This window comes from Pteropus alecto, unplaced genomic scaffold (genome assembly GCF_000325575.1).
Source record: "Pteropus alecto unplaced genomic scaffold, ASM32557v1 scaffold164, whole genome shotgun sequence".
NCBI lineage: Eukaryota > Metazoa > Chordata > Mammalia > Chiroptera > Pteropodidae > Pteropus > Pteropus alecto.
In genome coordinates this window covers 12498030-12511854 of record NW_006439568.1, presented here as the reverse complement: position 1 = coordinate 12511854, position 13825 = coordinate 12498030, and the positions used below count along the sequence as shown (strand labels likewise).

Genomic DNA, 13825 nt, shown 5'->3' with positions numbered 1-13825 from the left:
CACTCACACCTGTGCAATGAAGACTCCCCAACAACCTTCAACTCACCTGAGCCTCATTATACCATCATTATAATATGATGCATATGCCCACAAGTTCATTAATATCATTATAACACACTGAATTCTGGGAACAAACATGCACAGAAAGCAAAATGAATCACTGAGTCCTGTCAATCTTAGCTGTCAATCAAGGAAGCCCACTCTAAGTAACCACCCACAGCAAAAAGGGATAAAACCCTGGAATCTTTGTTACCAGGCCTTTTGAGCCATGCTTCTCTTGCTCAGGCCTGCTTTCCTTTCTAATAAAACTTCTCCTTTCTACTGTATTTCGGTGTCTTTCTCAATTCTTTGTTCAAGACACCAAGAACCTGGACAACGCTCCGGGAGAGGATCTCCACTCTCCGGTAGCATAATCAGAAATCCATCTGGGGATTCTAGTTCCTCTTTCTCACAGGCAATTCCATTCTCTATAAGGGATTCTTATAGAGCCCTTTTCTTCAACTTGGCTTAAGAGAAGGAGACTAGCATTCTCCTTCCTATAGGAAAGTAAATAGAAATCTGAACTTTTGACTTCAACAGTTATAGACAGATGATAGATAGATGGATGGATGATTGATAGACAGATAGACAAACAGATGCATGCATTCATACATACATACATACATATGTATGCAAGTAGATCCGGATCTCTCCTACTTTTGTTGCTTATATGAATCAAGGTTCAGATGTCTGAGGTCATGATTGAGAGAGACAAGTCAGTTAGACCCCACTTAATAAGTGATGAAGGGAGTATCTGAACTTCAACTTTTTTATGGAAGAATATATTGAATCTTTTTATCTCCTTAAATGGGGGTCTAAATTGCCAATTCCAAAACAACAGGAAAATTTGCCTCTATACCTTGTTATGCATTTTGTTCCTATTGTTTTTCTTGCCAGGAAGGCTACAATAATAACAATATTCAAAATAATTTTAAGTCTCTACAAGGAAGAGACAACTTTTCTTTCAGTTAGTCTTGACTCAGCATATAAATTAAACCAACAGCTTTGAGCCCATAGCATTCACCTAACTCTTCTGATGTATTTCATTAAATGTAATCCTCTTTATCTATAAAGCAGTCCAGTGAATGTATTATGGCCTAATTATATTCAAAAACATGACCATGTAATCCAGAAGGCCAATATTCCATTTCAATTTTTGTTGAGGAGATTGCTTTAAATCAAAAAGGGCATTTCTGGCTACAGTTCAGAGGGCATGGGAGACAAAGAGTCAAGTAAAAAAGAGGGGAGAAGCAGATAGTTTGTATGCATCAGAGCTGTTGAGTCCCAGAGGATAAATTACTATGAAGCAACTAATCCATGGGCACAGATGAACTGAACAACAAACCATTTCTACAGAAATGAATAGTAGCAAGGGAAGAAGCAGTGAGACCAGTTAAGAAGCTACTGCAGTAATTTAGACCAGAGATTATGATTATTGGGACTAGGAGGTCATCAGTGGAGGAAGAAAAAAGTTCATTCGGTATAAATATACTTCAAAGGTTGAATTCATAGACTTTTTCTGATGAGTTGTGTACAGTTGTGATAGAAAGGAGTCAAGAATTACTCTAAGAGTTTTGGCCTGACTTCTTGAAAGAATAGAGTGCTATTAATGATGATGGAGAAAGTCTGTGACAGCAGCAGGTTTGGAGTGATTGGGCGAGATCAGATCAGTTTTGGAGAGGTTAAGTTTGAGATGCCTATTAAATATTTAAGTAGAAATATTGAGCAAGAAGCTAAATATATGAATCTGGACTTCAGGGCAGAGAACTAGGCTGGATATGCAAATTTGAAAGACACAAACAAATAGATATTATTTAAAGTTGAAGACTGGATGAAAATTACCATTAGAGTATATGGAAATAGAGAGGAGAAAATATTCATGAACTAGCCCTGGAAAACACACAAAGAGGTCACAGAGATGACAAGGAACCAGGAAAAAAGAAAAAAATGAGCCTGAGTAGTATATTTAATAAAATGAAACTGAACAAAGTATATAATTTTTAGACTTGTATAACTTATTTTTCCATGAACAGTTGAATAATTTTGTAACTATAAACTACTTTAACAAAAGTAACTGATACGCATTTCAGACTTAACAAAATAATGAATACATTTTAACCTGACTCATTTTTAGTCTGCAAACAAATCCTTCTCATCTTTCAGTTTACATGAGTACAGTTTAGTAGCATTTTAAAAAATGACATTCACCAACAAATAATAAATCTTCATACCTGGGAATAGTTTCCTGTGATTACAACAGAGATAGGAGACTTAATTTATGTCCAACTGTCTTGCTTCTTAAAACAGAACATTTTAGATGACTTAGCGCTCACTGCCTGACCCCTAGGAATAGAACTTTCCTGTTTTATTCTGTGTTTCATGGCGTGGTATCTCTTTCAAGTTCTTTTGGGATTCACTGGCTGGTTAATTACTGGCAGACACAGAAGAGGCTGTTTATAAAGTAGAAACACAACTCAGAGTGTAGCTAGAAAAGACCTGATCTCCTGTCAAAACTTGATCTTCTGCTTCTTTTTTTTAAAAACCAATGTATAATTTCTTATAATGAGGTGAAAAATTGTATTTACCAAGCTCTCAAGAAGAATCTTAACTGAAAACTATTAAAATGGGATGAACTAATCTTTTTCGGGGGCAGAATATATTGGAGTGGGCTGGTCTTGTATTAACCTGAGGGTTAAACATGGAGGGGAAGGGCTGAATACATGTGGGTAAGGGTGTGGAGTTGAGAAAGAGGAAATAGAAAGGGACAGAAGAACAGCTTAGTGATGATAAAATTATGTGTGCAAGCATGAGAGAAAAATGATGATGATGATGATGATGATGATGATGATGATGACGATGACAATGAAGATTGTTACATGTAATTGCTACCTTGAATGAAAGGATGGGGTAAGAGATGGCTTAGGAAGATATTGTGGAAGCTTTCTGTTCACTGCACTGTGTAAAACTTTTGCATCCTAACTCTGAAGAAAAACAAAGTAAAAATCTGTTATTTATTAATGCTTTTTGAATAACTGTAATTCCTGAGTCTGCCTAAATCAAATCATACTACATGATTGAGCCACATTAGCAGCTAAATAATTAGAAGAAAAATGTAGTGCCAAATAGTGAAAAAGAATCATACATGAGCAGAATATCAATGCAAACCCAGAAGGATGTTGTAGAGACTACTCTGAGACTGAAATGACAATCTGGGGAGAATGAGCAATTCAGGACAGGATGTGCCACTTAGACTCTAAGAGCTAGAGGATCAGACTTGAGCAGGGTTATACAAATTCACAAAAAAGGAACTCAAGAAACTTCATGGAATAACTATCGAGAAATTGGCTCTTCCATTAAGTCCCAAAACAACCAAATTCTTGAGACACTGAAGTGTTTTCTCAAAAGGGAAAGAAATTGATATATGGCTTCTGACCTGTTCCATTGGCCTAGCACAATCCTCAGGAGATTGGTTTCTGCTGTTGGATTTCTAATTAAAGTGACCATAGTAATCACTAAATCAAGCCATTTTCCTCTTTAAAAAAATGTCCTTTCCTGAGAGAGGAAAAAAATGGTGTAGATGATAGAGGCTCTGTTCATCCCTCTGGCGACCAAATCAAAGTTGTGACAGAAACAAGGAGCAGCAGCAAGGAAAAATCACCTGAGATCTAGATGAACAAGTCATACAACAAGGGAAAAATCCAAGAAAGCACCCTGCAATGGCAGAAGTTAAGATGGAGAGAGCATGGGGGGCTGCCCGATCTTGACCGGCTGAGTGAGATGGAGGCTGCAGCAGCGGCAGACGCCTCTTAAAGGAGCCACATCCACGAGTGGATTTTTGCAGTGACAGATCTGCTCACTCTGAGCACCAGGGCCAATTTGGCCATGAGCAGAGGGCCCTGGGGACTTACAGGGAGACACTGTAGGAGTGAGGGCTGAGGGCTCTCTACAGAAATGCTGGCAGTATCCATTGTTCTCTGTTGAGCCCTCCCTCCCCCTTACCAGTGCACCTGACACAGGGCTGCCATAGCTGTGACGTCATCAAACTCTGCCTCCCCCAACTCGTGTCCCCACCCAAGCCACATCCAGGTTTATCCTCAGTGAGTCAGGTGCTCCTTGCTGAGCAGCACCTAGACTCACACTGGAGGCAGCTGGCCTCAGTTTCTGGTGTGGTCTTTTGAGGCAAGTATAAGCACAACATCGGTGGATTGCTTCCTGAATCTTAACAAGTGGCCCCAGAGGGGCAGAGCCTTAGGCTGTTTGGCTTGCTGCTGCAACCCTCTCAAGACCATGCCACTGGATACCTACTTGACAAATCCACACTAATAAGAGCAGGAGACTTAAAAGTTTTGCTTAGTACTTAGAAACAGACATGAAAAGGCAGCCGAAATGGAAAGACAAAGAAGCAGAAGCAATATGAGAGAAAAGAACAGAGATCCAGATTTAATGGAGTCAAGTAATCTAAGAGATGCAGAGTTTAAAACACTGGTTATAAAGATGCTCAATGAACTTTTGGGAAGTGTAGATAAATTCAGTGAGAACTTCAACAAAGAAATAAAAAACAAAAAAATAGAAATGGAAATTATAAAAGGGAACTAATCTGAAATGAAGAACACATTATCTTAGAAGTATATTCAATGGAATAAACAAAGTGAATAAAGAAAAGGATCAAATGCCCTATGTAGAGGATGGGAAAGCCAAGGGCGTATATTCAGAATGGCAAGAGATAAGATGCCAAGACTATAAAAAAATAATTTAAGGAGCATATGGAACTCTATTAAAGGGTCCAAATATCTGTCTGATTGGCGTAACTGAAGAAAATCAAGATGTTGAACAGCTATTTGAAGAAATGATGGAAAATTTCCCTAACTTGGTGAAGGAAATGGACATAAAACCCCAGGAAGCTCAGAGAATTCCAAAAATCGGGGATCCAAAAAGGCTCACATCAAAACACATCATAATTAAACTGCCAAAGGATAAATACAAAGAAAGAATCTTAAAAGCTGCAAGAGGAAGACAGATAGTTACCTAAAAGGGAACACCCATAAGAATGGCAGCTGATTCTCAAAAGAAACTATGCAAGACAGAAGAGCTTGGCACAAAATATTCAACAGGATGAAGACGCAGAATCTAGAACCAAGGATACTTTATCCAGCAAAGCTATCATTTAGAGTTGAAGCTATCATAAAGAGCTTCCCAGACAAAAATAAGGTAAAGGTATTTATTGCTACCAAGCTAATATTACAGGAAATGTTGGAGGGACTTCTTTAAGTCCCTCCAACAAAAGACGCACTTCAGATTACAAAAGACTCACTTCAGATTAAAAGACACACAGACTAAAAAGAGGGGATGGAAAAAGATATTTCTTTGATGGACCTAGAAGGTATTTAAGTCAGACGGAGAAAGATAAACACTATATGATTTCACTTATATGCAAAGGTAAGGAATAAAAAGAACAAACTAATCAAAAACAGACTCACAAATATAGTGGACAATTTGGTGTTGGACAGAGGAGAGGGAGTTTTGGGGGGCCGGGAGAATGGGGTGAAGGGTTAAAGAAGTACAAATTAGTACTTGATAGATGGTCACGGGGATGGGGAGCATAGCATAGGGAGTGCAGTTAGCATTAATATGATGGCTCGGTGGAGAGTCAGGGGAGGGCAGGAGCAATTGGGGGAATTGTTTTATAAACTATATAAATGTCTGACCAATGTACTGTATACTTGAAACTAATTAAAATAAATATATATATTTTTAAATGTCCTTTTCTAATGTGTATGAGGGATTGTATGAGCTGACAGAAACTCATCAGTTGTCAATGGTATCATTCTTATATTATTAATTATTGTTGTTATTAAATAGAGACATATTTATCTGTAACCATTAAGTGAAGAGCCAGACCTTCCCTTTAGGAGGGTGATCTGTTTTATTCAGCCCATCTAATTTTTTTTTTTATTGTTACCACCTTGCTCCTGTAAGCATTTGAAGTTATAAGTCCTGATCTATAGCCCTGAGCATTGTGACTCAGATCCATCGAAACCTCAGTCTAATGGCAGTCAGCCTCACCATGCTGAAGGGAATAAATATTCAGACGAATGTGAGCTGAGTGCTAATATTGCAGTGATATGTTTTGGTTATGTTGTAAAGTCAGAAATGGTTAAAAAAAAAAAAAAAAAGCAAGACATCTTCTAGGAAAAGGTGTAAACAGATGGGAAGATCAGAAGCATCTGTAACAAGATTTCATGGCAGAGTGGACTTAGAGTCAATTCTCCAAGTAACCATAGACTCAATTCCCATTAACAAAGCGTGTCATGAATCTGGTAAAGCAAATCAAAGCTGAGAAAAATGAGTTAATTATGGTTGTACTTAAGAAAGAATACCTCAGACAAAATAGACATTAAACTAAAAATGGTAAAAAGAGACAATGAAGAAAGAAGGCCAAATGGTGATGCTCAGATTATCTGAGGTATGGACAATAAAGGCAGGTATGTCTCAGCCCTTTGGAGCTGGCCCTTGGACAGGTGGCAAAGACTAGCGGGTTTCCCAAAGCCCAATCAGAAGACTTCTCAGATCACATATTTTATAAAAATTTGCCTTCTATATAGCAGTGCTGGTCACAAGGAAAATTCCAGAAACTAGAAATCTCATGGGATTTTACTGGGTGAGAAAAAGTAATTGAGGGTCAGGGGTGACCCCAGTTTGCACTGCTTGGTGTAGTAAAGGAAATCTGGTTGCCTACTACTCCCTTGAAAAAACACTTAAGTGAAAACACCACTTTACCCATGTTTCAGGAGTACGCATAGACACACACACACACACACACACACACAAACACATACACAAGTGGAAACAAAAAATCGATCTCAGTGCAGTTATGTCATTTCCCCTTTACCCCTTTTTGAAATATCCTAGCACCATATTATGAGAAAGAAAAAGGGTATGGAAAGAACAAATTCCAAGGAGACAGATTCTAATGAGGAAACTGTACTTCCCACAGGCTGAATTTAGTGAGAAGGCTCACAAGTGCCCAACAGGGGACTTGGGCTGTGTGGAACAGAAAAATAAATGAATGTAATGGCAGCAGGGTCGTGAGGAGACTACAGGGCAAGAGAGGGAGACTGTTTATGCAATTGCTAAGAGTGAGAAACTGGTGTAGAGACAAAAGAAAAAAAAAGATTTTTAGGAATTATTCTAGGTGGTAAAATCATAAAAATCCCTGTGCAAGAATATCTATAATAATCATCTACACCATTCTTCATGGCTTTAGAATGTATCATTGAAGTAGACAATATGCAGAGGTTGGCCCTAGATAGAACCAGTTATATTCAGGCTACAGTCTAAGCATGAGAGGAGTCATTGATTGTCACTAAACTGAGTTAGGCTGACTATGGAATTTGATGTGAATGATTTCAACACTGATTAAAGTGATTGATACATTTTGTTTTCCATTAGCAAAACTAAAAGATTGCAAAGCTTTAAAAAGCATCTAATCTTTCTTCCTCATGAGGAAATTTGATCAACCCATTCTAAAGAGGTTCAAATTTTCACAAAGATAGCCTAACTCTACCTTTAGTTAATGCATCAGTGTTGAACTTCAGGTCAGTGAATAAAATGTATAAACCAATTCTGTTCAACAATTGTATTTAAGCTATTTGAAATGAATCTAAGTTCAGCTGTGAGATCATAGAACTGCAAAACATTATGTCATTTCTTTCTTTTGGTCTGAACAATCCTTATTCAAGGACTATGGAAAATAAAAAAGTTTCAATTTTCTCAAAGATTTTCCACAGTTTTATGGTTGAAGACAAGTTGACATGGGTGGATCACTAATTTGTCAATATGGCTAAACTTTTAGATCAGTGGTCCCCAACCTTTTTTGGAACCAGGGACCCGTGCTCCTATGAGACTCTGATGCCTCAATCTAAGTGAGGTAGAGCTGAGGCACTGATGCTAGTGCTGCAAATACAGAAAAAGCTTCACTTGCTGGCCCATCACTCACCTCCTGCTGTGTGACCCGGTTCCTAACAGGACACAGACTGATACTCGTCCGTGGCCCAGGGGTTGGGGACACCTGCTATAGATAAGTGAGATAGAAAAGAGGTGGGAGGAGAGGGCAATCGATAAGTGGGTTGAAGCCCTGGCTTTTCTTATCAAAATTTTATACTGACTTCCTCTGCTCTATAAATTACAATTAAAATAAATAACTCAATTTTCTAATTTTAACACAGAGCAATTCATACATATAAGCAACTTTTAATGATGCATTTGATTTTAGAATGCTTTGTATGAAGAGAATAAAATATAAGTAGAAATTTATTTGCATTAATAGAACATGTAAACATGTACATATTTCATCTATATAAAATATTTAATATGTTGATAATAAAAAAGTTTTAGCTAAAATATTAAGCATATATGGGCTACAGAAATAATGTGTTAAAAGATAAACTATAATAAATAATAAGCAAAACTTCTCTGTCAAAATATGGAAAGTCTAAAAAACAAAGAAGATAGGCAGAGAGGGCTCCCAGCATAGAGTTTTATGTAAATGGCAGCGGCTGTGTGGCAGCTTGGAAAATGGTGGTGGGGCGGAGGGGGTGGGGATGGGGGTGGAAGGGAGTGGTGATTAAAAAAAAGAAAAAAAAATCTTTTAGGAAAAGAGAAAAACAGCTTCTCTCAGCTAGTCTCAGGATTTTGTTGTTAGCACCTAAATAGAATTGAGACAAAACTAAAGGACATTTTTACAAACTTTACTTAGAATCTAAGAAATGAAACTCACCTTAGCTTTATTGGGAACAGACTGGCTCAAAACGTGGCCTGGGATATGGCAGGTAGGCTGGCGAGTGCCATGGTAAGATTACTTCCAGCCCACTATGACACCGCTTTTCTGGCTCCAACTTTATCCTTAGTGATGTTTCCACCTTAGTGTTGGATCCAGAACTTGCTAGGTGAGCCAAGTTACAACTTTAAGTTACAACTACATGTAACTTTGCTCACATATGCAGGAAAAAATATTCTTTTCCTTTAGAAACTTCATGAAGTTTCTTTTTAGGATGTCTGGAGGGCCTACTATCTTGTGCCGAAGGAGAGCTTTGAATATTTTGTTGTACTTATTTTGAAAAGTTAAATAATATTAATTTTTCACAGTGAAAAAATCACTGCAATTGCTCTCTCATATGAAGCAGCAAATCATAAAATGATTTGTTGATGTCGACCTAATTTTTTTTACCTCCCCATGCAGCTATGCACCAAGCAGCTCCTAAACACTCAAGTTAGGCAAGTGAGGAGGCATCAAGGCTCAACAATTACTTGGGGGCAGGTGAGGTCTCTGTGTCTGTCCATTGCAGAGGAGGAAGGGGCTCGGATAATGTCCCTTTTGAGCTGAAATGGCTTTCCGTTGGCCTCGGGATAATTTTGGATCTGCTCAGTATTGTTTACAAAGCACGTTGTTCTCTGGACTCCTCTGGTTATTCATCAAAGCCCTGTCCCTCTATCCTCCACTTCAGTCACATTGAACCAGCACTATTCCTTCTGCCTGAAAAGAACTTTTCTCCCATCTCCTACTTTTCCTTCAAATACTAATGTAGGCTTTCCTGACTGATTCCCCAAGACTAGGTACGAAACTATGGTTAAAAGAATGAATGAGCCCAGGGACAAGGTATGACGAAAAAAATTAAATGCTACTTTCCATTTTTCTCTATTTCAGTCTTTTATTGTGCAACTCCATTTTATTTTTAAAATATAATAGCATAGCCATAACCATTTTCAGGATAGCCCCAACTAAGCCTAAAACATTTAAGGTTTGGAAAACCTTACAGTGAAGCCAGATATTCCAAGTGAGAAAGGCATTAGAACAGTGAAGCCAGATATTCCAAGTGAGAAAGGCATTAGAAAAGGAGGTAGGTGCTAAGGAAAAGGGCTAATAGGAAAACATAATTACATGGTCTGGATTACTTCATCATGAGACAGTATGTAAATGTTCATTCATGAAACATTATTTACAGGTAGCTATATTATTCAATTGAACTGTTATACTCCTGAATAGTAGATATTAAATAGTCTCAACTTATCAGTTAGAAATTGAGAAAAAAATCTTCCATTGTCAATTTGGGCACAGGTAAGAAGAAAAATTGGGAAAGCAAAAAAAGAAAACATTTAAAAAGAAATCATTTAAAAAGTATTATTACATGGTGATTTGTTAAAGGGTGTTTCATGGTTCCAGTTCATTGAGTTCTTAGTAAATGTTCTATATCATTTTTGATAAAATAGATATATAACCTTGAGTACTAGAGTGGAAAGAAAATAGTAGAATTCAGAATGTTAATTCCCAATGTGATAATTCTAAATAAATCTCCCTAAAATATTACTATAGATCCTAAATTGATACACTATATACTTGATACATTTTCTTTTTAAATATAATTATCCTTCCTTCTTACCAGTATAATTTATGACTTTATGTAAATGTACATATCCAAAAATATGTGCTTTCAAACACAGGATATATATAACACATATATATTGTCCTGAACTATCTTTATTATATTTTATTGAGTGAACCAAAATTGAAAACAAAAAATGTTCAGCATACTGTGCCTATAAAAATTATAAATTTTAAATAATGGCTGCTTTAACATAAATTTATTATAATTAATAATAGTTAACATATTGTTTAAATTAAATAAGTTTATACTATGAATAATAAAATACCAAGAAAAATATAAATGGAAATTATAAAGTGTACTAAACCATAACAATTATATTAAAGAGAATTCGTACATGTAACTCATATATACCATTTATTAATGTATATCATATAATAAGAACTTTTTAAAGGAAACTTCTAAATGGTTTCTAAAAATTATTTTAACATGGACAATTAAAACTGTGATTTGTTTAACTATATATGTCTAATGTACAATATTAATATTTTAAGAGACACATAACAGAATTTTTGGTCAAGATGGGGGGTAGGTAAACACTGTGCTTGTCTCCTCCCAAGACCACATCAAAATTACAACTAAACTGCAGAACAACCAGCAATGAGAACTGCCTGAAGTCTAGATGAACAGAAATATTATAACTAAGGATATATAGAAGAATCCGCCTCGAGACTAGGAGGAGGGGCAGAGATGTACCCACATGTGGCGGTTAAAAATTGGGAGGGATATCTCAGTTGAGGAGGTCCTCCTTCCCCCAGAAGAGTAAGAAGTCCTAACCCTACACCAGGCTCCTTATCCCAGGGATCCAATCCTGAGAAGAGAAGTCTCCACAGCTTCTGGCTATGAAAATCAGCAAAGACTGCAGTTGAGTGAGATGGGAAGCTGCTGGATTCTCAGGTGCTCCTCTTAAAGGAACCTGTGGACTGAATTACTCGCTGACAACGCATTCATTCTGAGCTCCCGCACTGGGATAGTAGCTTAAAAGGCACCAGGGACATACAAGGAGAAACCAAATGTCTGGCTTTAGGGCGAGGGCTGGAGGGGCAGCTTTATCCCAGATAGAAGAGCTAGCAGATTCTATTTCCTTTGTTGAGCTCTCCCCGATCTCAGTGTGAGACACAGGTGGCAGCCATATCTGAGTCTCCATCAACCTGGCTATAACTGGTTCCCCCCGCCCTGGCGATTCCCTAGGACTCTGCCCCTCCTAACTTCCAGTGGCTTTTCCATAAAAACGGCCTGTTTTGGCTCCTGCTGCAGACTTTTCTAAAATCTTTGAAAGGTTCACAAAACCAAGCAAGCAGCATCTGGCCTTGGCATGTCCTATACTATTTGCTGAGCAGTCCCAAGCCTGACGCCAGCGGCAACTGGCGTTGGTTTGTGGCTTGGCCTCTCAAAGTACCTCCAAGCCCAGCATGGGTGGTGGCCATTTGTGGAATGCTTAGTGGCTCATGCCAACTGGCCCTGGGCAGGGTACAGGCTGCAGCTAAACTTGGCCTGTGGTGGGGCTCCTCCCAGGAGGCCCCATGGCAGGCATGCCCAGTGGTCGGCTTCAGACCCAGCTGGAATACCACCCAGGGCCACATCCTAGGAAGACATACCCAAAGCGCAGACTGGGCAGGCACCGGAGCCCTTTAAAAGTGCATCCTGCTCTGTAGGTTCAATCCCTGCACAACAGCTCCTCTACTGTAGTCATGAGCAAGTCCTCACAAACAACCAGCCTAAGGGTCAGTCTTTACCACTGACGTGCACACAGCAACCAAGTCTTACCTACAATAGGAGGGCATACAAAACACCACACAAGGGACACATCTGGAGCACCCAGCTCAAGTGACCAGTGAGACTGTGCCACTTGGTCTCAAAGGACATCAACTACATAAGGCCACTCTACTAAGCCTGGGAGGCATAGCAGCTCTACCAGATACATAAAAACAATCACAGGGAGGCAGCCGAAATGGGGAGACAAAGAAACAGGACCCACATGAAAGAACAGAAGAAAGCTCTAGAAAAAGAACTAAACAAAATGGAGACAAGCAGTCAACCAGATGCAGAGTTCAAAACACTTATTATAAGGATGTTCAATGACCTTAGGGGCAGAGTAGATGAACTCAGTGGAAACTTAAAGAGCTGGAAAACATAAAAAAGAATCAGTCTGAAATGAAAAATACAATAACTGAAATAAATATCTTGGAGGGAATCAACAGTAGATTACATGAAGCAGAGGATCAAATCAGTGATTTAGATGATAAGGTAGCAAAAAACACCCAATCATAACAGCAACAAGAAAAAAGAATCCAAAAAAAATGAGGATAGTTTAAGGAGCCTCTGGGACAACATCAAGCATACTAATATTCACACCATAGGGGTACCACAAGGAGCAGAGAGAGAGAGAGCAAGGAATTGGAAACCTATTTCAAGAAATAATGACTGAAAACTTCTCTAACATGGTGAAGGAAATGGATATACAAGCCCCAGGAGCACAGAGAGTCCCAAACAAGATGAACCCAAAGAGGCCCACACCAAGATACAAAATTATTAAAATGCCAAAAGTTAGAGACAAAGAGAGAATCCTAAAAGCAGCAAGAGAAAAGTATCTAGTTACCTACAAGAAAACCCCCAGAAGACTGTCAGCTGATTCCTCAACAGACAAGAAAAGTTAAGGAGCTCATCACCGCCAAACCAATATTACAAAAAATGTTAAAGGAAAATCTTTAAGAAGAAAAACAAAAGATAAAAAAATATGAATAATAAAATAGTAATAACTACGTCTCCATCAACAATTACTCTAAATATAAATGCATTAAATGCTCCAATCAAAAGATAGGGTGGCTGAATAAATAAGAGAACAAGACCCTTACATATGCTGCCTACAAGAAACCCACTTCGGATCAAAAGACACACATAGACTGAAAGTAAAGGGATAGAAAAGATATTTCATGAAAATGAAAACAAACAAAAGCTGGGCTAGCAATACTTAAACCAGACAAAATAGACTTTAAAATAAAGGCTATAATGAGACAAAAAAGTACCAAGTAGTCCTACTTCTGGGTATTTATCTGAAGAAACCCAAAACACTACTTTGAAGGGAAAAGTAAATCCATATGCTCATTGAAGCATTATTTACAATAGTTAAGATATGGAGGTAACCTAAGTGTCCATCGATATATGAATAAAGAAAATGTGTGTGTTTGTATACACAGACACAGACACAATGGAATACTATTCAGCTATAAAAAAGAAAGAAACTTGCCATTTGCGACAACATAGATGGACTCTGAGGGCATAATGCTAAGTGAAATAAGTGAGAGAAAGAAAGAGTATGATTTCATTATATGTATAAACTAAATAAA

At 38.0% G+C, this 13825-nt stretch overlaps 1 protein-coding gene across 1 annotated transcript in view; it reads right to left on the bottom strand.

Moving 5' to 3' along the window:
- CSMD3 (CUB and Sushi multiple domains 3) overlaps positions 1–13825 on the bottom strand; it is a 1016080-nt gene that overhangs the window by 383370 nt on the left and 618885 nt on the right. The gene's annotated exons all lie outside the window — the stretch shown is intronic.